General features: G+C 50.6%; 1 protein-coding gene across 2 annotated transcripts in view; it reads right to left on the bottom strand.

Moving 5' to 3' along the window:
• Positions 1 to 24,091, bottom strand: part of LOC149330922 (uncharacterized) — a 280,634-nt gene that overhangs the window by 228,358 nt on the left and 28,185 nt on the right. For both annotated transcript variants that reach the window (XM_089561631.1, XM_089561633.1), the window contains exon 3: positions 233 to 371. The gene's annotated coding sequence lies outside the window, so the exon portion shown is untranslated. The remainder of the gene's footprint in view (positions 1 to 232; positions 372 to 24,091) is intronic.

The following is a 24,091-nucleotide window of genomic DNA, read 5'->3' as shown; positions in this document are numbered from 1 at the left end:
TTTAAAAGTGCGCTCGTTTTCAGTGACACCCTTCAAGACGAGGGTTTAGACGGGGTGGTTTTGTGCATGTTGACGGAAACCGACTGAACAGAGCTATCCGCTGCGAAATATTTTTCACGACGTTAAAAGAAAAACCTTTATCGAATAATTTGGAACACCCGGCATACGACTTGGTTTCAGTATGATCGGACAGGATACCACAGCAAAGGCGTATAGAGGTTTGAGCACTCACCTCTCATTCGGGAGGTGCGGGGTTCGGTCCCCAGTGCCGGCGGGTACCCACCGGTGATACAGTGGGTGCAAGCTTTCCCCTGGTCTGGTGCTCGGCTTCTTTCTGGTGAAATGCTTGGGAAATGGGTCTTGGACCCCACCTTGAGTACAAAAAAAAACACATTGTGCCATTGCACTCTTTGGCCAATAGCAGTTACTGCTCCATAAAAATTCATCATCATCATCATCAATACCTCATAGGCTAAAGTTTGCGCAGTACAAATCAAAACGAAGAGGACACGTGACAAGGCACTCCTCTCGAGCATGTATGTGGCTGTTACGCCTACTTCATCCAAATATGTGCACCAGAAGTATTTCTCGATTAGACTTGACGTCGCTTTTGCCCGACAAACTAAAAAAACGGCTTCGAAGATTCGCACAAGAAAAAAAAAACAATGCACAGAGAGACAAGACATCCCTCGTCCTGCCTTTCTGTGTGTAGGAATTTTTTTGTGCAAATTGTCATAGCGTCAGAACGAATGAACCAATTAGCCCGACAACAACGCGCGCTAAACTAAAATGGCTGCCTGTGGTAAAGGATTACTTTATATAGGATCAAATACTAATGAATTATCTGGTAGCTCGAGTTTTGCATACGACACTCGATCAGGGAACTCCAACCCCTTCATGCACACATGCAAGCATAGAGACTGAACGTTTGTCAGCGAAAAGGATATAGAGCTGTTTCTGCAGCAAGCGGGGGGGGGGGGGGGGGGGGGGGGAGGGTCGTCGCGCCAGTGTGTACCGACGCCGAGAGCAATCACTCTCAAGAGCAGTGCCAATTCTGCGTTAACATTACACTTTCACTTTTTGCTTTTTATAACCCAGCGGCGGTCATCCGTAATTGTTCGTAGAAATATAAAAGCATGGTCGCGGTCCGGAAAGGGGGTACAAGGCGGGAAGAGGAGCGTGATTGATCAGCCTCCATAATGTCGGGCTTAGGAGGTGAAATTAGCTCGCTTGGTTTACCATAATTCCAGTAATTCATCATAGCCGCAATAACGCTGTTAAATTTTTAGAGAAGCCTAATGAAAGCCTAAAGAAGCCTCAGCTTTAACGGTTCATGCAAGCCAGCGGCGGCTTGCACATTCGGCGAATGACGGACTCCGTCGCTTTGGATTATTGTTTTGCGCTGCCACCTATGGTGGCATGCGGGAATTACACTGGCAAGTTAACTTTGAACTTCATAACCCTGTACGGAGCCTTTATAAGTGTAGGCTTGTTTCATTTTCCCTGCCTTATATACAATACATACATATATATACAATATACAATATACATACATACATATATACACATATATACAAATATATACAATTCAGTTAGCTTTAATGCGCCACCAATTTATTACGTCACGCGTGCTTACGATCTTGAGCTTTCGGTTTCGTTATTGGAGTGCACCCCACAGGCTTTCTTTCAGTTCACAGGTCGTTTCAGGCAAGTACAAAGCCCTGTTGGTCACGTGACTCTGCAGGGCTCTGATGCGTCACTGACTCGCTGGCAACCTTGGCGAACCATTCTGAATAGGATTACCTCTGACGTCAGGACAGAAAACAAAAGCACGCGACCCTCATGTTGGGATGTCAGGACGTATCATGATTTTCACGCAGCGTGGTGTCGCATTTTGTGTCGGGAGCCCTTGCAGTGTTTGAGATCTATTTTGAATGTCTCAAATTTAGCTACATCGGGAACAGTATCTAGCCGCACGCAAACATTGAGGTGCGCATACACTTAAGAAACTTAGTGGCAATGCTCGCATAACACTGCCGAAATATTTTCGCAGGGACACCGAGGCGTCCAAGCAGAAACGCTATACTTCATCATCATCAGTGCAGTTCGGTCGGTGGACGGAAGCCTGTCCCGCTCGCTGACCTTCAACTATAGTTAGCGGCAGCCGCGACGACGCATTTTAGTTATAGTTCTGAGATCGTCCGTCCAATGGGCACCCGGCCGTTGTGGTTTACGTCTTCACCCAAACCCAAACAGACCATCGGTCGTTCATTCTGAGCGTTGCATACTCTGCCTTTGTTGTTTTCTTCTTTTCAACTGTATTTTTTTTATTTATTGCATTTTCACAAAGGGTATAAAGAAGTAAAACTTGTCAGCAACACTTGCACTGACAAAGCAGGTTAAAATTTTTTCAGTTCAACCAAGTCATCCAACACATTTAACCAAGTTGGCTGATCAGGCAGTGCCTAATACACTTCCCTCAGACGTATGACATCTTCAATGAAATGCTCGCGTGGAGATCTCACAACTACTTCTTCTTTTCAACTGCATGCAACTAATAATCTTCGACCTGCGCGCTGACATCCAATCCATGCTATATTCTTTCTGTCTTTGTGCCCATCTTCTTTTCCCTCATCGCTTTATGCGACAGCTCTTAGCCTCATTAGAGCTTTTTCGCGAGCATCAATGCTTCGGCGCTAACTCCAGCTTAGTTTCATTTCAGCGGCGAATCTTAATTTACCAGATATTTCAGGTATTTCTCTCAGAGCTTTTAAACAGGTGGTGGACGTTTCTAAAACGGAAGCAAAGATACTTTGCTTGATACTTTTGAAGATACTTTGAAGAAAAGAAGCTGAAGAAAGTAGATGTTTGGCTACAATGTGGGCCCTCCCAGTCTGCAGAGGCGTGTGAGGTCGGAGCGATGCTTCAAAACTCAAAAATGCGCCACTTCCAAAGCTACACTATCTCACAACGACCTTGACTACTTTGTTCTCCTTTCACTAACTGCTACTCAACAGTCAGCTTTGGTGCGCATGTCGAGGATAACAACCCCCCCCCCTCTCCCTTTTTTTTCGGTTTAAAGAGAGTTTTGAAAATTCAATTGGACGACATTAATAAGCCCTCAAGTCACTCGAACCTCCCAGCGCAGTTGGAAGTATTAAAAGCCTAACTTCGCCGATATCCACACAAAAGAGCAACTTCTGTCTTTCTGGCCTGAACTGGTGAACAAGGTGCCGTGTAATGTATCTACGACGCCAGGGAAGAACAAGTGCATGTTTCACGGCCGAGGGTGAAAGCGCGAGGGGTTCTTTCGCCGACGCCAGCAATTTTCCAAATGAATCGCCCGTGTTTTCTGAGAAGTCAAGCCGGGGTCAGCCGAGGTATCAATCAACGCGAGAAGGGTCCGGAATCGCCAGACCAGAGTGCGTGTATAGTGGTACACAACACGCCGCGCTGTATACGTTCGGCCCGACCAAACAAATTGGGCCCGCTGCTAAAAGGAGGGAAGGCCTTCTGTTTTCGGCAAGGGAGCCGACACGAATGCAGGAACGCAACGTATGTACGCTCATCGATAACATCGCGGGGTCCGATCGTGACGTCATAAGTGTAGCAGACGAGGCTATAACCCCCCCCCCCCCCCCTTCCCGCGAGAGGGTCTTCACCTGCGTACAGGCGCGCACACACACAAGGGCTCAGCCGACGAGACGACGACGCCTCCTCCACCGTTTTCCTATTGGCCGATCGTTGCCGCGCAGACGTCATCCATCAGGCCATGAACGCGCCAAAAACGACCAATGGACGCACGGCTGGAGGCGGCCATCGCTCTGACAGATGAGGCAGCCTTAAGCCTCTTTTGTTTTCGTCTGCCGCGGCGGCGCCATTTCGCCCGGCTTTGGCTTCTTTGCTTCGTGGAGAACCGGCGCGCGTTTTCACCCCCCCCCCCCCCCCCCCCCAACTGGGCGCACGCTACGACCAGGCCCGACGGCAGGCTTGCCTTGGCTTGATCATTTATCAAGGAGCCAAGCAACCCCTCCCATGCGGAGAAAAAGAAAACAAAACAGAACAAGACAAGACGAGGAAGGATGAAACAGTCGTGGAGACTCGAAGAAAATAAAACTAGCAGAGAGAGAAAAGAAATAAGTAAAAGGAGGAGGAGAGGGGGATTCGAGAGACGAAAGCCTCGAGCGGAGGATCTTTCGGCGCACGACCTCGCCATAGAAGCAGCCATATATATATATATATATATATATACGTTCCCAGTAGGCAGCAGCGGCAGCCCGTTCCACGTAGAGAGGAAAGCTGTTCTCCCGGTTGGCTCGCTTTTCGAACTTTGCCTGAAACTGCTTCTGGCAATGACTCATATTTCTTTTTTTTTTTCGTCATCGCCCTCGCCACTTCTTTTTCCGATAGACGCGGCTTGCCCCACCTATGGGGTAATTGAGGAGTTATGAAATTTTAACGTGGCAGTCAGCGCCACGTTTTGGATTGTGCGGCCAGCGAACTCCACCTCTTCCGATGGCCCCGTTTTAAAAAGAAAAAAAAAACAAAAACAAAGAATTATAAGGCCAGGATGCAAGGTGACAAAACAAAATAGACCGTGCCCATATCTCGCGTATGATGTACGACCTATTAAAAGGATGGTTAAGTCGTCAAACCTAGCGTAGTCATCAGACTTAACGCTAACCACAATCACATCTTCATGCGTTGAAACTGAGGAAAAGCGTGGCATTGGTTTTCAGTTCAATTGAGAATCAGTTTATTGGTATAGAAAACAAATTATACCGTTACCGAACATTACTGGCTTATCGAACTTCACTGGTATAACCTTGCAACGGTGAAATGACTGAGGACATTACGCTCAACGTAGCTCGAGAGTACACAAACGAGTTAAACGCTATAAATAAAAGATTCAGTGACGGCAGAGACGAGTCAGCAATGCATCCTGCGAAGCAGGATCCGGATCACTTGGAAAAGCCAATTTCGACCACTCTACTAACCAAAAAAATACAAAAAAATCCTATCCTCGCAATGAGTTATCTCATTTGTATGTCTTGCTTGAAACAGTCATCGTTTAGTGCCTCCCTCTGGCTAATTGACAACTGCAGCATCAAGCCTAAAGATACGGAAATCTAAAGACAAAGGAAAACAGACGAAAATGGCGCCTATAGGGCGAACGTGCGCGTTAGAGTGCAAATCACAAACCTTGTTGAACCTCTTGTTCGAAAGAGGCACGGTCAGGTTTAAATGAATGAATGAACTAATCAATCAATCAATCAAACAATCAATCAATCAATCAATCAATCAATCAATTAATACGCTTTTTATTTCCTTTCAAAAACGAGGAGTCTGCACAGAATTCCTTTCAGTCGTTCTGCGCGCCAAACCAATCATATCACAATTATCAATAAGAAGTAGAAGCCCGAACATACTCATCATGTGCAGATAACGATACACTACTAATGCATGGCACAATTTAGAAACGTCCGAAAAGTCGTCACTTTCAGAGTTTTGTTGCGTATGATCATTATATTCAGCAGGATGCGTTGTTGGGCAAGTTGGTTCATATTGCTTTAGAAAGATGGGATGCGCACATGAGACAATGACAAGAAAGAAGACGGAACGGGCGCCCGTCCCGTCTTCTTTCTTGTCATTGTCTCATGTGCGCATCCCATCTTTCTAAAGCATCCTTATATTGTACTTAAGATATGACTATCACCATCATCATAAGGGCGAATTAAATATCAGCAACACATGCTGTAACTCCTCAGTTTCGCCAAATACACTTATATGTCAACACCAGTCGTACATATTTCACGTCCACATCCCTTCCACAGGATTCTCCTTCGGTCTCCAAATTAAAAACCTTTTCGTTTCTGTTACCTATGCGCACAATGATAACGTCGCTCTGTTCTTGTCGCGGCATCCCTCCGTCGCCGTCACAACAAAACAAGGCCCAGAAGCTAGCGTCATCTGCGTAACAGCAACTAAACCTCAGTCTTCAATAAATCGCAGTTAGTAGGTGAAACGCAAAGGCTCCCGTGGCTGTGCGAAGTCAGCGTACGCCAATGAGCCCTAGGCGGTAGAAATTATTCCGGAGCCTCCCACTACGGCGCCTTTCTTTCTTCTTTCACTCCAACCTTCCTCCTTTCCCTTAAGGCGCGGTTCGGGTGTTCACCGAGATGCGAGACAATTACTGCGCCATTTCCTTTCACCAAAAAACAATATTTGATGTGGTTTGGTTTATGGGGTTTAACGTCCCAAAGCGACTCAGGCTATGAGAGACGCCGTAGCGAAGGGCTCCGGAAATTTCGACCACCTGGGGTTCTTTAACGTGCACTGACACCGCACAGTACACGGGCCTCTAGAATTTCTCCTCCATAGAAATTCAACCGCCGCGGCCGGGATCGAACCCGCGTATTTCGGGTCAGCAGCCGAGCACCATAACCACTGCGCCACCGCGGCGGCAAGTGAAAGCTTCACTAAGGGACCTTGGGCTTCAATCGCGGACCGTATAAACTTGACCTCCACCTGAGTTAGATGTGAAACCATGAAAAGTAGAAAAAGAAATTGAATCAATATCTATGACTGGGAGTCGAACCCACGGCTGCGCGAACAGATCTCCTTTAAGGGCCGCTCGGGAGACCACTAGGCTATCGCCGCAATTTTTATTGCGTTAGCATTACTACTGTAGGTTTCGCCTCGTCACGTAGCTCGGGCCGGTAGAGACGGATGACCTTGAGCAGCGTTGCTTCAGCCGCGCTCCACCAGATGGCAGCGCCGTCGGCGCGCCGCGCGGCAGCGGCGCCAAGCAGTTTGCTCTGTCTACGACAGATGGTGCCACTAAGAGGTGCGCCACTTCTGTCCTTCGAAGCCGCCGTTAGCACCATTGGCGCGCAGTGCATCGATGACATTCGAATGACATCGGTTAAACAATAAGCCTAATTTCTAGTCAGACCACATAAATAACACCGAGTAGAAAATTGGCCGAGTTGGGGAATCGAACCAGGGTCTCCGGAGTGCGAGATGAGCACGCTAACCACTCCTCCATGCCAGCTCGATGGTTTGGAATGAACAAAAATACATCACGAGGACCGCAGGAAGGCAAGAGCCAAAGCTTTACATGCTAAGTACGGGAAGTACAACGGGGCAGTCTATGTAGATGTCGCCGAGTATAAGAACAAGGATGCATTTGCAATTGCGGTGGTGGACGGGCGGGGCCACTTGATCGCCTCTGGATCAGTCAAAACCCGCTCCCCAGAAACTGCAGAGGAAGCGGCGATAGCACTAGCTATGACTAGTAGTAATGTTGACCTGATCTTCAGCGATTCAAAAACAGCCATCCGAAATTTGGCGAGGGGCAGAATATCTGTCACAGCGGCGCGGTTGTTGAATCGGGCCACGGAGCGAGGGATTACGGAGGCGGAAATTGTCTGGGTACCTGCACACTCTGGGAACCCTGGGAACGAGACGGCTCACATGAATGCTCGAGGTTTCGTCAGCCGAGTAGGTGAGCCGGACGTCCCGGGAAGGTCCACGAGAGATGGGCTGGTATCCTTTCATGACATTACTACTCATTTCAGACTTAACCGGAGGATTTACCCACCCCCGGACAAGCAATTGGTGAAGGCGCAGGAATGCGTCTGGCGCCGATTGCAGACCAGATGTTTCTTCAACCCATACGTGTTGAGCAAAATCTACCCGGACATTCAGCCGGAGTGCAAATGGTGTCACGAATTGGCAACCTATGACCACGTATTATGGAGCTGTAGCATAGCACCGCCACCGGCGGACATTATGCGTGATCCTTCCCTCGAGCAGTGGGAGGCCGTGCTGGCCAGCTCAGACCCGGTCGTCCAGACCAGGGCCGTGGAGTGGGCCACCCAGGTCGCCGTCAGCCACGGGTTGATGGCCATCTAACACGGAATCGTCCACACATGCTCTCTGACGAAAATAAAGTTTTTCCATCCATCCATCCAAAAGTGCGTCTAGTGAATACGGTGTCTTCGTTCACTCCCATCGTCCTTCTTTCCCGTTACGGCGAGGTTCAGGTGTCCACCCAGATATGCGAGACAGACACATTTAATTTCCTCAAAAACCAATTTACCGACGAGCAAGGCGTACAGCCGAACGGGCGATGGCGTTCTGTGGTCTCCCTGGCAGCGTGGCGGAATGGTCACGTGACCAAATATGGCGGCGTCCATGCTCCCGCGCTGTAAAGCGTCTATAAATGCATGCTTGCCTTGGCGTGAATGCTTTGCTATGCAGTCCTCTAAGGAGAAGTGGCAGCGACAGGAAGAAGCGAGAAAGCGATAACGTGCACAAGACACGCCAGAACAGCGTGAAGAACATCTTGCAAAGCGTCGTGCTAAGGATGCAGCTCGGCGACAACGTTCTACCTCACAGAGTGGTTCCACGTCATCGGTCACCGACGAATCTCAACACCTGACTGCTCAGGAACGCCGCAATGCTACCAGGCGAAAGCAACGCGCCGAAGAATCGCCAGAAGAACGCGCGCACCATTGCTAACGCAATTTACCCGGTTTAACCAGAGGTAAACTACTGCCATTTTTGTTTCGTTATTCCATGGAAATAGTGCCGGAACGAAAAATACTACTCCGCACCAACGCTCGGGCAGCCGCGTGGGCGGCCTCGCTTCCCTCAACCCAGTGGTGACCGGGCACCCATACTATCTGTTTTATTGCGAAGCAATACTACTTTCGCTACCACCTCAGCCCGTGCCGTGCCGCGGCCGCATAGCCACGCTTGACCTTTCGCGTGACCTCGCTGCGTGACGTCATACCATCTGTGTAAAAACGGGACCCCATCTCACACCGTCGCCTTGCGCGGCGCATAGCCACGGCCGTGGCCTGACTCCCGCTGCTCTCACCAGGGGCGCTGCCCGCTATGTGACGTCATACCATCTGCTTAAAAACGGGGCCCCATCTCACGCCATTGCCTTGCGCGGCGCATAGCCACGGCCGCGGCCTGACTGCGCTTTTCTCGTCAAGCCCATGAGATCCCGCCTCCAGCCTATACGCTTCGGCAGGTTGCAGAGAGAAAGCATCAGCGAGCTACGGAGACAGAAGAAGAACGAGAAGAACGGCAGCAGAACCACGTATTGCTTCGCAATTACCAGGCTTAACCAAGCGAAGCCACAGGCAATTTTTTTTTCTACTCATAGCTGAATTTGAATTGCTCTCAAATGCCAATAGCATTCTGCGGGCGAGCGGCGCTATCCTACCCCGCACGTAATTTCGGCAGGCCTGCTGCGAGTCCGACATTATGTACGCTGCGTCGCAATGGGTGGCGGCCAGTGCAATCGCCACTTCCTCCAACATTAGCGCGTCGCTGCTTTTTACCGAGAGCTCAATTCCCGGGTTCTGCCGCGGCACTATACCGATTCCGCTAATCTCTAACGCGGATATCACAAACCATTTACGCCTCTGCAGGAGGGTACTCCCGTGACCCGCCAAGGGTCTCGACAGAACCGAGGAGTGCCACCTCAGACGGCGGTCCCAGAGCGTGGTTTTAGGTGGGGCGGGGCAGGGGGGGGGGGGGGGGGGGGAGGCAGATTTTCATATATTATAAAAATGAAAAAGAAACAACGATTCTGATTTTATTTACACAAAAAAATGTGTGCGCTTTGTTGAAAAAATAAATGGCGAACGCTATAGACGCTATACCATTACTCAATGTTTGAATGTTAGCGTTTACGCGAGCAATATTCATTGTCGATACCATGGGAAACAAGCAGAGGGCTGAGATATCCCGCCACGGCATGTCCACGAAGGTCAAAGCACCTGCCCGGACATTTCACCAGTGGGGTTAGCGGCCTTCATTACTCAGTTCCGGGAAGTGACTTTGTTCCGCTTTCAGTACCCTCCGAAACGCCGCGGTGGCTCAGTGGTTATGGTGGTCGGTTGCTCGCCCCCCCCCCCCCCCTTCCCCCCCTTAGGACCGCCACTGCTCCAAACCGGGTCTTTCTTAAAGGGGTAGAGACACCAAATTTTTGTGTTGTATCTCTGGGTTGTAAATAATGCGTAGCAATTCAGTGAGCATGGAACACCATCTTAGAAGCATGAACTCGCGTTATATATTTAATAATCGTATTATTTGTACCCAGCAGTTTCGGTTTCGGTTCGTAGTTGCCAGGTTTTGCCAGGCTCTTTCATGACGTCAAAAACCAGACAATGCGTTGTCACGTGGGTCCGGAAAGCCGTGACGTCGTGTAGGCATGTCGTCTGCTTGACGCGCACGTGGTGCGCGTAAACACGGAGAGCCGGGCGGAGGGCAAGTCGAACAGCTCCGAGTCGGAAAGAAGAATTTTATTTCGGCGAAGACACCGATTATGAGGAATCGCGGGATGACGCAGACGAGGAAGAAGACGCCGCGGTTCGAACCCCGACAACCACTTCATTTTTGATCCGCTGGCCAGCGATTCCGAAGAGGAGGCAGGCGTCAGGCCCGACGCAGCTCAGATTGTGCCAGCGAACGTCGAGCGTGTAGGCAACGTCAAATGGTAAAGGCGCGTTCACACTACGCCGACGATCGGCCGATTTCAGTCTGGCGATGGTCGGCGGCAGCGATTTTCGTGCCGTCGGCGCGTCTGTCACACTGCGCAGACGCCGACCGAGCACCGGTCGTCGCCTGACGAGCGCATCGCCGTCGCGTCGCCGAGATAGCAGCCGTCGGCCGACACGTGTGTCACACTCTGCCGACAACAGCGCCGACCTCACGCCGACGTTGTCCCATCCCGACAGCTCGACGCTGCTTCTTCGTGCGCGCTGCTCGTCTGCTAGCTCCGTTGATGAAGGCGTCGTGGAAATCGAACTCATGTTCTATTATGGGACGAGTTCGCACTAAAGCGATGTGAAGAGTAGGCCTTTTATTATAGCACAGTCGACTTCCAAAGCGCCGTCAACTGCGGAAGCGAGACCACCTAGGCCTAGCGACGACTAGGGCAGCCTGGGACCAGCGCGCAGTTTAGGCGCGTTCACACTAGGCCGACGGGACCCCGAGGTCGACGCGACAGCGACGCCGACGGTCGCGTCGGCCAACCTGGTCGTTCCCCGACTAGCCAGTCACACTGCACCGACGACGACGCCCCAACGACCAAGCGTCGTCCTAGTGTGACAACGCCACCGACCAAAACGAGACCCGTTGGCCGACGTGGCTTGGGGATATCGGTGGCCGAGCGAAAACATTCGCCGACCAAAAACAAGTAGCGAGCTCAGAGCGCGAAGTGCAATCATTATTTAGACAAATAATGCACGCGCAGCAACATTCATCAAGCTATATGGCCACTTGGCCGACGCGCCGCACTGATCGTCGCTTGCGAACTGCCGCCCCACTGCAAGCAGGGACACGGAGCGGTGAGCATCGCTGCGCCGCTCTACCCAAGCTCCGCCCGCAACCGGTGTCGCACTTCGCCGCCGTACAGCAGTCCCTCAGAAAGACTGCTCGAGCAGCGACAAAGCATGCCTGCTTATGTTTCGAGCTTTCGGCAAAGGCAGCGCTTGCGGGCGCTCCGGGCGACGAGCTCTTCTGCTGCCTGGTTGCCGTGGTCGTCGCTAGGCCTAAAGCCTCTTCCGCATCGAAGTCGCAGCGGCCGGCGCTTCGGAAGTCGCCTGCGCTATAATAAAAGGCCTACTCTACACATCGCTTTACTGTCAATAGCATCATCACACAATAAAATAATAGTATGGTAAATCTCCACGACGTCTTCAGCAGCGAAGCGAGCGGGCGCCAGGCGAGCCGGACCGCAACGTCGGGCCAGCGGCAGCTGCGAGGCGGTTGTGGCAAAAAGTTTGCTCGTATCACAGTCGTTACCTTTGCCAGCAGCTCAGTATTCGTCAGCGATCCTCAAAAATGACACATTTTTCATATTTCTTATCCCAGGGTTTATTATTTACGTCAAGAACACACTTTAGCTCCTTTTTATGACGCCGGCAGACGGGATCCAGGCTGGCCGGCCGGCCGGCATGCTCGGCGTACTTCACGTTCGCACAAGAAAATACATAACATCCATGATACTAGAGAATGCTTCCTACATTAGAGCACGGGCAATATGCCTCTGCAAAAGTGGATCTTTCGGCAACGACATCGCCTGCGGCAACGCCGGGCGTAAAGCACCATCGCACTCGCGAGCGTGCAGAAAAAAAAAAAAAGACTCGTGAGCACTCGTAACCAAGGTTGCTAGGCCGCGAAACCGCAAAACTTGGTCCCGTACGTCAGAAAACTGTGCAATGACGTAGGAAATACTTGCTTGTGTTTTCTTCTCTGTTCCTACGTCACATTGATGCACTAGCGATGACTCAGACTTCAAGAGTGAGCATTTTCACAAACTTTAAAATGAAATTAAAATATGTTCTAGACTTCCCTTAAATTTAATACTTCGCTCTTATGGTGCTCACATACAAAGGAAACGTATGGCAGTCTTTTGTACAACCTTGGAATTTGATGTCTCTACCCCTTTAAATCCCGCCGTACTAAAACACGTGGACCCGACATTCACGGGCAGGTGCAAAATCTGCGGGCAGTATGCTGACCTATACACATGGTGTGGGCCTGCCAGTTAAACACAAATATATCAGTTATAAGTGAGCCAACTAGGGAGGGCTGGGAGGCGGCCCTGTCCAGCTCGGACCTCGAGGAACAACGAGCCCTCGTCGCCAGAGAGCACGGTCAGCGGCGGCAGCCAATGGCGTCCCGGAATAGGGACTCCCACCCAGGTCACCGTCCATCCACAGCTTCCCTTCCCAATTCAATACAGTGCTACAATAAATGTTTTCTCCTCCTCCTCCGCAGCCAACACGCCCCATGTTAACTGCACCACACTCTCGCGCTGTGCATTGGAGAGCGTCGTCTTCGTCAACTTCCATCTGCTCCGTCCCGCGGCACTGCCTGCTCACCGTCGTCTTCTACGTAGCAGAAATCCGTGCTTTCGCTCCGATTAGAATGTAGTAAACATTCTCTGAAGTTTTTTACTATTCAGTGCACGTTAAAGGACCCCAGGTGGTAGAAATTTCCGGAGGCCTTCACTACGGCTTCCCTCACAGCCTGAGTCGCTTTGGTACGTTAAACCCCATAAACCAATATAATCCGATTTCACTGTGCACATTAACCACTCTTCCTTGCCTCAACCGCTAGCCGGGCCACTTTGGCCGCATAGACAACTAATTTAATTTCTATTACTATTCAAGAGCGCCCATCGCATCAACTAGCTAAACTACTTCGTGGATGCGAGCAAATAGCTTCATGACGGCGAATAATGGCAGCGCAAACTGGCGAAGATGTTGCGTTCAGCTTACACCCTATACTGTCTTAAGCAAGCGATTATGCGGTCGTTCCCACTGATGACTTCGAGAGCAATTGGTGATGGAATCTGTGGCACAAGTCCTCATGCACATAACATTCGCAGGCACACATTGACTATAATCATAATTACATCAACACGAGTGTACAGCACTCGTTAACAGCCGCCGTTGAAGCTGCTCTTGGCTCAAGTCTGATTTTAAGAACGAGCAATAGGCTCCACGCTACAACGCAAGCAGGGTGGTTGCGTCGAACACACGAACTACTGGAACGTTTCTTAACATATTGAAGCATCAAAACAACTGAAGCACTTTTGCATCGCGGACAGCACGAATTGAAAGTGAGCCGAGAATATGTCACATCGTCCCAGTCCATTCTTTCACTGCGCCTTGGCACCACTGAAAATCTGCAATGGTGATTCATGGGTTACGTCTTTCGGCAACTGAGCCGAGGACTTGGCTCAAATTCCAGCCACCACGGAAGCGTTTCGATGGAGGCGAAATGAAACAGACGCCGCGGTGTGCTCAGCGATGTGAATTCAACGTTAAAGTAATCCAGGTGGTCGAAAATAATAAGGAGCCCTCCACTATGGCACCTCTTTCTCTCCCTCCCCCCTTCCTCCCTTCCCTTACGGCGCGGTTCAGGTGTCCACCGAGACATGTGAGACATGCGAGACGACGCTCTCCAATGCACAGCGCGAGAGTGTGGTGCAGGTTAGTGGTCTCGCTGAAAGGATATCTGGTCGCACAGCCGCGGGTTCGACTCCCAGTCATGGATACTGATTCAATTTCGTTTTCTCTTTTTCATGGCTTGACCTCTAACTCAGTTGAGGGTCAAATTTACACTGTCCGCAAATGAAGCCCGAGGTCCCGAAGTGGAGCGTTCGCTTCGAAAGAACTAAGCAACACAAAGAAAGGCGTTCAGAAGCGCCTTTCAACGACCTTGTCTGTCTTCCTTCGTCACGTCCTTTTTTTGAGCAGAGATATTCTGAACACGCACAGCCAATTCGTCCAGCAGCGTTCTTCACAGAAAGCCATGTGGTCGAAATTAATCCGGAGCCCATCAAAACGGTGCGTCTTTCTCTTTTCCTTCTTTCACTCCCTCCCTCACGTGACTCTTCCCTGACGGCAGTCAAGCTTGAAGCGAGACTGACACATTCATAACCTTTCACAAACACTTTTCAAATGAATGAAAACCTCACCGAACTCTGAAAAACACCTCGGCGTTCAGCGGCAAGAAGTGTACCTTTGTATATCCCCTGTACTCATTTCATACATAGCAGTCAACGATGCGTGATGCGAGGCCGCATCACGTGACCAAACAAAGGCACCCTAAGGTGTAACGCCTAAAGCCCCTCAATAAACTAGTAGCGCCTTCTCCGCGATTTGAAAGCTGCGCGAAAAATTGTGTAAGTGGGGCGTTAATCCGGTCAGAGGAGGCGCTGCTCCGATCCATGCCACAATCACTCGCGGACGCTGTGGTCGCGCCATCTAGGGAACGTCATCGCAACAACTAGTGTCCAAGCACCGCAACACGCGGGATATTCAAAACGATTCTCGTCACGAAACGGGCAGTCTGGCTCCCTGAATTTCACGAAGGACTCCATGATCACGTATCATGATCTTACCAATTATTTTAAACTAGAGAGAATTTTCCCCCCTCCGGACAAAAGCCTGACTAAAGAACAAGAGGTTACGTGGCGTCGTCTACAGACGAGATCGATACGCACCCCATCACTCCTCGCGCACATTTATCCAGATCTTTACAACCCAAATCGTAAACACTGTGGCCAACGAGCCACCTATGATCACATCCTGTGGGACTGCAAAACAGAGCCACCTCCGGGTGATCTAGTTACTGCTCCTTCTCTCGAGCGGTGGGAGACCGTGCTGGCTAGCTCGAACCCCAGAACGCAAAGTTTTGGCGGTGGAGTGGGCTGACAAAGTCGTCGAGGGCTGCGTACTCTCGACCACTTAACGCGACCTCTTGCCAAGCTCTTTCCGGCGAATGAAATGTTTAACAATCAATATCTGGTTTGTGATGTATTGCCTATGTAGCAGCAGTACAGTAGTTGTAAAAATGAAAGCAGTGGTTGTGTTAGTAGCAGTAGTAGTAGTGCTTGTAGTAGGGGTAGTAATGGCAGTAGTCTGAGTAGTAGCAGTTTTGGTTGTCTGAAGGAGTGGAGGTTTCAAAAGTTTGTCATGTGTCGAACGATGCGCTACAGTAACTAAACTAAAACCCCCTAGTGAAATTCGCCTACAGCGGGCCAATAATTTGTAAATGAATTTATACTTGCATGCAGTTATGGTTGCAGATGTCTAGATGTAGTTAGGCATCCCAACTACGCTCTAGGTCAACTGAACCATACAAACTTCATTGCGCTCAGCAAGAATAGCAGTACGGGACTTCACAAGCGGTCTTTCAAATGGAAGCCTTTGTTTTAAAACTTCACAATCGTGCCGTCTTCCACTTTTTCAACCAGGTCTTTTTGCGCTGTGGCGGCCGCTATGAACTCCTTACAGGCTCGGAAATTATTTTAAACTAATTTGCAAAGCAACTAGTGTTCAGTCAACATATCCTGTTTTACTTTAATAGAAACCCATTCGTCTGCAACAACTCGGGAACGCAGCAGGTAAATTCGTCGAAGATCATCTTGTGGCAACGTGCATGCTCCATCTCAGTAGTTCTTAGCAACGTTACCAAAGCTAGCATTACATTAATGCAGTGGCGCTATAAAATGGCCATAGGGGCGTACGTTCGCTTTACGCACACTAATTGACGAATTTAACTCGCGCGATCGAATCTGTCGTAACCTAAGTAGCTTTTGCAACAAGGCGGCGCACTTCGAAGCACTGCCCCTCGTTTCGGCGTGAAATGGTCGCTACTAGAATTTTCAGTGCGTTCACTGGTCATAACGGGACATCGGGTTTTGTTTATGTCACATCTCGCCTATACAAATAACCATGAGCGATATATTTGCTCAATTTTTTAAATATCGAGTGAAGGTTCTTCCCCTGCTAGATCCAAAGAAGGATTTCTGACAAAATGGTTCGTGTTAACTTAACCAGATGGCGCCACCAGGCTGAAGGTATCGTTGCGTCTCCGTTCGCATATGTGACCGCGTAAAGTCCTGCAAAATCCGTGCGCTTAGCATACGTAGGTGTGCTTACGCATATCCGAAACTGTTTAATTTTTCTTCAGGGTTTGGTACGTACACAGCCTCTATTTATACTAATTTTCAACCACACCTGCATACGTCGCGAGCTGACAAGCAGACGTCTAGTGTTTAACGCACTTTCCCGATTGGCTGCGGAGGTCTCTAGCATCGACAGTGTTGCAAGGCAAATTATGAGATAAAGTACAGATGCTTGGTAAGTTGGACCACCCTAGGGACCGAAAATGCATTTGTGACACCTTTATGAATCACCTGATGCGCCCTCCCGTGATGGACCTGAAAGTTGCCAGCTATTAGGCCTGTGGGTAGACTAACTAAGGAAAGGAACACCGAGTGCGTGAGGTGTGTATAGGCAGTACTTTATTGGTATCACAAAATGATCAGTATCATAAAACGGCGCAACGGGAGACGAGACAAGAGAATGACAAACACCAACACCAGCTGGTGTTTGTCATTCTCTTGTCTCGTCTTACGTTGCGCTGTTTTATCCAATTCTTCAAATAAGTTGACTAAGCTCATCGGCTAAGCCCATTATTCAGCGAAAGCTGCTAAATGTGTGGTTTAGCTATTTAGTCCATCATCCATCATTAGTCCATCAACTACTCATATGTTAGTATTTATTGAGTTCATATATGTCATTACGAAGTTATTCCTTCCGTTTGTGTTTTCACTTGTGGTATTATTTGTCCGCCAAAATCTTGTCACATGCTCCTCATTCTGGTTTATTTGTTATGCGTATCTTCTAATGTATAATCTCGTGTCATATTTTTATGTATTTCGATTAATTACCATTGAACAGTGGATTTATTAAGTGGTCACGGCGACCAACGCACGCAGCGGTCGGGTCGTAGCAGGACGGGAGAACCAGCCGAAAGAAGCAGCTCCAGCACGAGACTCGCGCCCGAACCACCAGCGATGACGACAAAGTGAGGCACTACGGAGACGTCCTCTTCTTCTTACAATGGCCCCGGCGAGAAGGAAGAGACATCCTGGCGACTTACGGCGAAGAAACGACAGGCGGGTTGTAGTACGGTTTGAGGCGACTAACGTGGACGACCTCGCGACCACGACGGCGGTGGTCCGAGGAAGGTGTAACTGGCTCAATGAGGTATAGTTGACAGGAGACGTGCGTTGAATGACGCGATAAGGGCCATGGTACTTGATGGAGAACTTGCTGTCGGCAGGAACCCAAAGCCAAACGAGAGAGTCAGTGGAGAACGCCGCAGCAGGCCTGGCATTGTCGTGCACGTCTTTGCGGTATCCTTGTGCGGCGGAAGTAAAGGTGCGGGCCAGCTGACGGCACTCTTCAGCCTTGTGGGCAATGTCGGAGATAGTTGTGTATTCAGACGGATCGGGTCGGTAGGGTAAAATGGTGTCGATGGTACAGGATGGCTCACGGCCGTATAAGAGGAAGAAAGGGGAGAAACCTGTCGTCGCTTGATGGGCGGTATTATACGCAAAAGTCACAAACGGAAGTACCTGATCCCAGTTGGAATGGTTGGCTTGGTTTATGGGGTTTAACGTCCCAAAGCGACTAAGGCTATGAGAGACGCCGTAGTGGAGGGCTCCGGAAATTTCGACCACCTGGGGTTCTTTAACGTGCACTGACATCGCACAGCACACGGGCCTCGAATTTCTCCTCCAAAGAAATTCAGTCGCCGCGGCCGGGATCGAACCCACGTCTTTCGGGCCAGCAGCCGAGCACCATAGCCACTGAGCCACCGCGGCGGCCCAGTTGGAATGGTCAGACGCAACGTACATTGCGAGCATGTCACCCAGAATGCGATTGAATCGCTCCGTGAGGCCGTTTGTTTGGGGATGGTACGCAGTAGTCGCACGGTGTATGGTTTGACATGCTGAGAGGAGCTCTTGAACTACCTCTGACAAAAATACGCGGCCCCTGTCACTGAGGAGCTCCCGAGGTGCGCCGTGACGGAGGACGAAGTGGTGTAGAATAAAATAAGCGACGTCACGAGCCGTAGCCGTGGGAAGGGCGGCTGTCTCGGCATAACGGGTCAGGTGATCGACGGCGACGATTACCCATCGGTTACCGGCCGGAGTGCAGGAAAGTGGGCCATAAAGGTCGATGCCGATGCGGTCAAAGGGGCGAGCGGGGCATGGTAGAGGTTGCAGGGGACCGGCCGAGCGACAAGGTGAATTCTTTCGTTGCTGACAGGCATCGCACGATCGAATGTAGCAGCGGACAAAATTGTACATTCCACGCCATTAGTAGCGCTGACGAAGCCGGTGATATGTTTTGAGGACACCAGCGTGAGCACTTTGCGGGTCAGTGTGATGGTGGGCACAAACGTCGGAGCGGAGATGGCATGGAATAACCAGTAACCATTTTCTGCCGTCAGGGTTGTAGTTTCGGCGATAAAGGAGACCATCCCGGACGGAGAAATGGGAAGCTTAGCGGCGGAGAGCTCGCGGATACGCAGCCATGGTAGGGGCATTGATGACATTGAACAGGGCGGAAATCCAAGGATCTCGGCGCTGCTCGGAAGGCATATCTGAGACTGTTAGAGCGGTAAGGGGAGGGTCTGGTGTGGGAACGGCAGGCAGGGACACCGGCGACCGAGAGAGAGCGTCGGCGTCAGAATGCTTGCGGCCCGAGCGGTACACAACACGGATATCATATTCCTGAAGGCGCAAGGCCCAGCGGCCGAGACGGCCCGACGGATCTTTGAGCGTAGCGAGCCAACAGAGGGCGTGGTGGTCTGTAACAACGTCGAACGTGCGTCCATACAGGTAAGGGCGGAACTTGGTGATCGCCCAGATGATCGCCACTCTTTTTCCGTAACGGAGTAATTTGACTCTGCTGTCGTGAGGGCGCGGCTGACATAAGCGACGACGTATTCAGAAAAACCATGCTTGCGCTGGGCGAGTACCGCACCGAGGCCGACACCACTGGCATCAGTTTGGAGTTGTGTTGGAGCATCGGGATCGTAATGACGAAGTATGAGCGGTGACGTCAAAACTTTGCGGAGCTTCGCGAAGGCCTCGTCGCAGGCCGGTGTCCAAGAGGACAAATTAGCGGGTCCATTCATTAGCTTTGTTAGTGGGGCGATGATTGTAGCAACATTACGTACAAAACGACGAAAGTAGGAACACAGGCCCACGAAGCTGCGCAGCTCCTTGAGAGAGGCCGGTTTCGGGAAGTCAGCAACGGCGCGTAGCTTCTCAGGATCGGGGAGGACCCTATCTTTACACACGACGTGGCCGAGGATGGTGAGTTGGCGGGCGCCGAAGTGACAGTTTTTAAGGTTCAGTTGAAGGCCGGCACGTGCAAGGCAGGTCAGCACCTGGCGGAGACGATGCAGATGGGTGGGAAAATCAGGAGAGAAAACCACGATGTCGTCCAGATAACAAAGACAGGTCTTCCATTGAAGCGGACACCGTGCGACTGTGGAGCACCTCCACCAAGTGAACAGTGGATTTATTAAGGCGTCACGGCGACCAACGCACGCAGCGGTCGGGTCGTAACAGGACGGCAGAACCAGCCGAAAGAAGCAGCTCCAGCACGAGACTCGCGCCCGAACCACCATCGATGACGACAAAGTGCGGCACTACGGAGACGTCCTCTTCTTCTTACACCATTGCTATTTTTTGTGCCTCTGTACTTTTGAATGCCCTCCCTGTCACGATCCCTGATGGGATTGACAGTATCGAATAAATAAAATAAAAATAAAATAAAATAAGAGTATGGAATCCAGATCGTCAGCAGCAAGAAAAACCCTCAGCGTACTAAGGCGAATCAGCGACATCTGATCTGGCCTCCGTCGCCTCCATCCTTATTCACTCCCGTAACTGTCCCCTCAGGTGGAATGCATGATTTCGCTTTCTCCACGTTTATACCTGCCAACCAAGGCAGGTAGCAGCCGTTAAATATAAACTGAAATCAAATAAGTTAGAGCAAATTAATTCTCTGAGTAATGAAGGCTTTACGGCTGGCGCTGCAGAATTAACGACGGCAGATTGCAGGTCTATATGACAAAAACGAGTTATAACAACTTTCACCCCCCCCCCCCCCCCAAAAAAAAAAAAAGCAAAACAAAGCGCATGGCAAAAGTGATGAAGTGATTATGATGATATTGTGCACAGTGCAGAGGCGTAGCAAAGATTTTTAAAGGAAACAGGAATAACATTCAGTGCGGCATAGTTCACCCCGGGGAAACAAGCACGTCGCTCAAGCGCAAGAAATGCCTTATGCGACGTAGACAAAGTTCAGGCAGATCCTCCAGTTGCGTCTTCCCGTCATCCCTGGCGCTGCATTTTATGCCGTCACGCACTACGCCTGCGAGTCGCATGAACTCTTCGAAGTCCTGGAGTCCGAACACGCACCAAGCAACCAGCTGCTCTGCTTGATTTTTCTCGACAAGCGCCGCCAACTGAAGCTCTTCTATCAAGCTTTCAGATTTGGAGACTTCCTCAAAGGCCTCAGCAGTGTACTTCACTCGGGTGCCGGTGACGAAGCGAGCAGCACGCTTTGGCAAGGCTTGGTTCCTGTGGACGATGTCTTGGATGGCCAGGAGCTGTATCATATTCACAGGACCCTCGTAAAAAAAGTTCAGGCTCCGCAGAGCGTAGTTACTGGAAAGTTCCGGCTTTGATAGATCCGCGATAAACGCGGCGAGAGCTGGGCCGCTCGGTGGTTTTAATGAGAAAGTACGCAGGGCTCGGTTTCGGTGTAGAAGGCTGGCTAGCGGTTCCATATCGCAGCCATACCGCTCTGAGAAGATGACGGCCAGACTAACGATGCTCGGATTTCGGCACACGGCTTCGCATATAGCCGGTGCGCACACATTCCAGTCCACAGTAGAGCACTCCGGCTGCAGAGACAGCACCAGGTGTCTGATGCTAGTCGCGCTTTGGCTCAGCTGAACAATCGGCGTTGAGGCTGGCTCTGCTTCACCGGTAACGCACATGAGCGAATACACTAGCAGCGTGATGTGCGTGAGGTTGCGAGGCACGGTCACTGTGTCCCCATCGGTTTGGAGCAGGCCGAAAGGCACGGCGACCGAGGGGCAGCCCATCGGACGAATGCCTATGTCAGGGTAGTACACCGTGCACTGGCTGTTGACAATGACTCTGTCTTGTAGGCCACATTCAGACAGGGTTCTGCAGACTTCGAATGTATGGCTGCCGAGGTCTTCAAGGATTACCTTCTTGAGCGACTTGTTCGCTTTCACCGCTACACAAAATTTCTGGCACTCTAAGCGGCTAAAGCCACGCATTGAGAATGCCACTTCCGCGATGGACGTGTCGTTCTTGAGCAGAGCGGAGATCCAGGGTCCTACGTGGTCGTAGTCGCCGAAATGGACAACGCGGCACCTTCGGCATACATGCCAATGAAATCCTTCATCTACGTCGTCGTCATGGTCGATGTAGCTGCACGTGAAGCTGAAGTGCATGAGTGTCTTGTTCCTGCACAGAAGCCACTTTATTGGTGTGGCGTACTCTGACTTGAGCGTGTTCACGTGTAGCTTGAGTCTGATAAGCACAGTATTAGTGGTCAGTGCATTGCATATAGTCCGGACGTCCACATCTGGACCATAGTTGGAGGCTGTCACAAGCACCGATCTCAGAGAAGTACTCAGCTTCAGGTAAGTTTCAAGAGTGACATACGAGTTGCCTGGGTCGTGGGGTGCAGTTTGGCAACTAAGAATATCTGAACTGATTGACAGGTCTGTGATGCTCCTGTTTCGGAACAGCCCTGCCAGGAAGGTGCCCGCGGCCGCACCCGGCACATGGACGTCCAAAGCTATAAGCGTCTTCAAGGCAGCAGTTTCCGCGAGCAGAGGCTCAAGACCAGCAAGTACGCAGTGATGCAAGTACATGCTCAGGCTGAGCGATTCCAGCCGTTTGAAGGAAACTATAGCCGCTGCAAGGGCGCCGGAGATCACCACATTCGGTGATATCAATTGCAACGAGATCCTCTTCAGCCCCAGCGCGTCGCGAATTGCAATACACACGAGTTCTTCATGGGCGGCGACGAGTTCGTCGTTGATGGTGACTTCCGCAACGCAGCGGTGCTTAACCAGCAGATGGTAGAACAGCGTCGCAGCCTCCTGCCTGTCTTCCATCGTGGCCACGTGCTTCCAGCACGCGCCGCTACTCGCAGGAACGAGGCTGAGCTGGGAGGCGGCGTCCTCTTGTAGTTCCAACCCGACGCACCAAAAGAAGCTGTTCCAAGCTTTCAAGTTGTCTACGATGTGGCACAGATGGCCTTCCTCAATTGTGCATGGTCGATAGCGGTCGGGTTTCAGCTCGGAGTACCGGCTGCAGGCTTCAAAGATTTCCACCTGTGACAGTGACGGCGCCTCGGGCTCCTCTATGCGTTTGGTTACCCCCATGTTTTCGCGCACCTCCACGCCTACTGGCTCCTTGACGTCTGAGGGCACCTCGACGTAAGCGGGCAGTTGCTCGCCTTCGGGCACTAGCTCGTCTTCGGGCACTAGCTCGTCTTCGGGCACTAGCTCGTCTTCGGGCACTAGCTCGTCTTCGGGCACTAGCTCGTCTTCGGGCACTAGCTCGTCTTCGGGCACTAGCTCGTCTTCGGGCACTAGCTCGTCTTCGGGCACTAGCTCGTCTTCGGGCACTAGCTCGTCTTCGGGCACTAGCTTGTCTTCGGGCACTAGCTCGTCTTCGGGCACTAGCTCGTCTTCGGGCACTAGCTCGTCTTCGGGCACTAGCTCGTCTTCGGGCACTAGCTCGTCTTCGGGCTATTTGTCTTCAGGGACCGCAACCTCCGTTGGAACCTGCACCTTCACAGGATCCGAAACCTCTCTGGACAACGCCACCCTTTTAGGCAGGCACGTGGTCGCCACTCAAGGCAACGCTATTGCGCCGTTCCGCTTGGGCATCGGGGCAGCATCGCCAAGGCGTTATCTGGCCTGCAAGAAAATCATCGGGGGATGCATATGAGTTAGTTAGTTAGTTATATTGATTTTTATGGCGCAAAAGCAACTGAGGCTATGCTGCGCCAAACACAAGGTTAGAGTTTTTGTTAATGGTGAAGCTTTCTAAAAATACTTAGAGTTTGTTTAAAACGTTGGCTTCCTTGAGAAACCTAAAAATACATGAAATGTCAACCAGTGCTCGATCACCTAAGAGTAGCATGGGGTGTAATGGGATGCTTTCCCTGTAAAATGTTGTGAAATATTTCTTTCTTAGTTCTTCTAATTTTATGCATGAAATTAAAATGTGGTTCACTGTGAGTTCAGCACCACACATTTCACAGAGAGGTTTGTTTTGTTTGGCTAGCAGAAAGTTGTGCGTGAGGTGGGTGTGTCCAATGCGGAGCCGACATAAAATAACTTCGGTAAAACGTTCTTGATGCCTACATGATTGCCATTCCCCTAAAATTGGTTTCACAGAATGTAATTTGTTGTTTACGTGATCTTGCCATGCGGCCTGCCACTTATTTCTGAGTTTACTGTTGATAAACTTTAAGCAATCCCTGTGCGGTATGCTCACTTGTTTTATTTGGCCATTCCGGGCTTGTGCAGCGCATACATCTGCTTTTTCATTACCTACGATTCCAACATGGCTAGGAACCCAGCAGAATTTAATGTTACGTTTTTGTTTTGTGATTTTAAC

The sequence above is a fragment of the Amblyomma mixtum genome, chromosome 9 (genome assembly GCF_055824585.1).
Source record: "Amblyomma mixtum isolate Tamu chromosome 9, ASM5582458v1, whole genome shotgun sequence".
NCBI classification, from domain to species: Eukaryota; Metazoa; Arthropoda; class Arachnida; order Ixodida; family Ixodidae; genus Amblyomma; species Amblyomma mixtum.
This window is presented reverse-complemented; position numbering and strand designations above follow the sequence as displayed.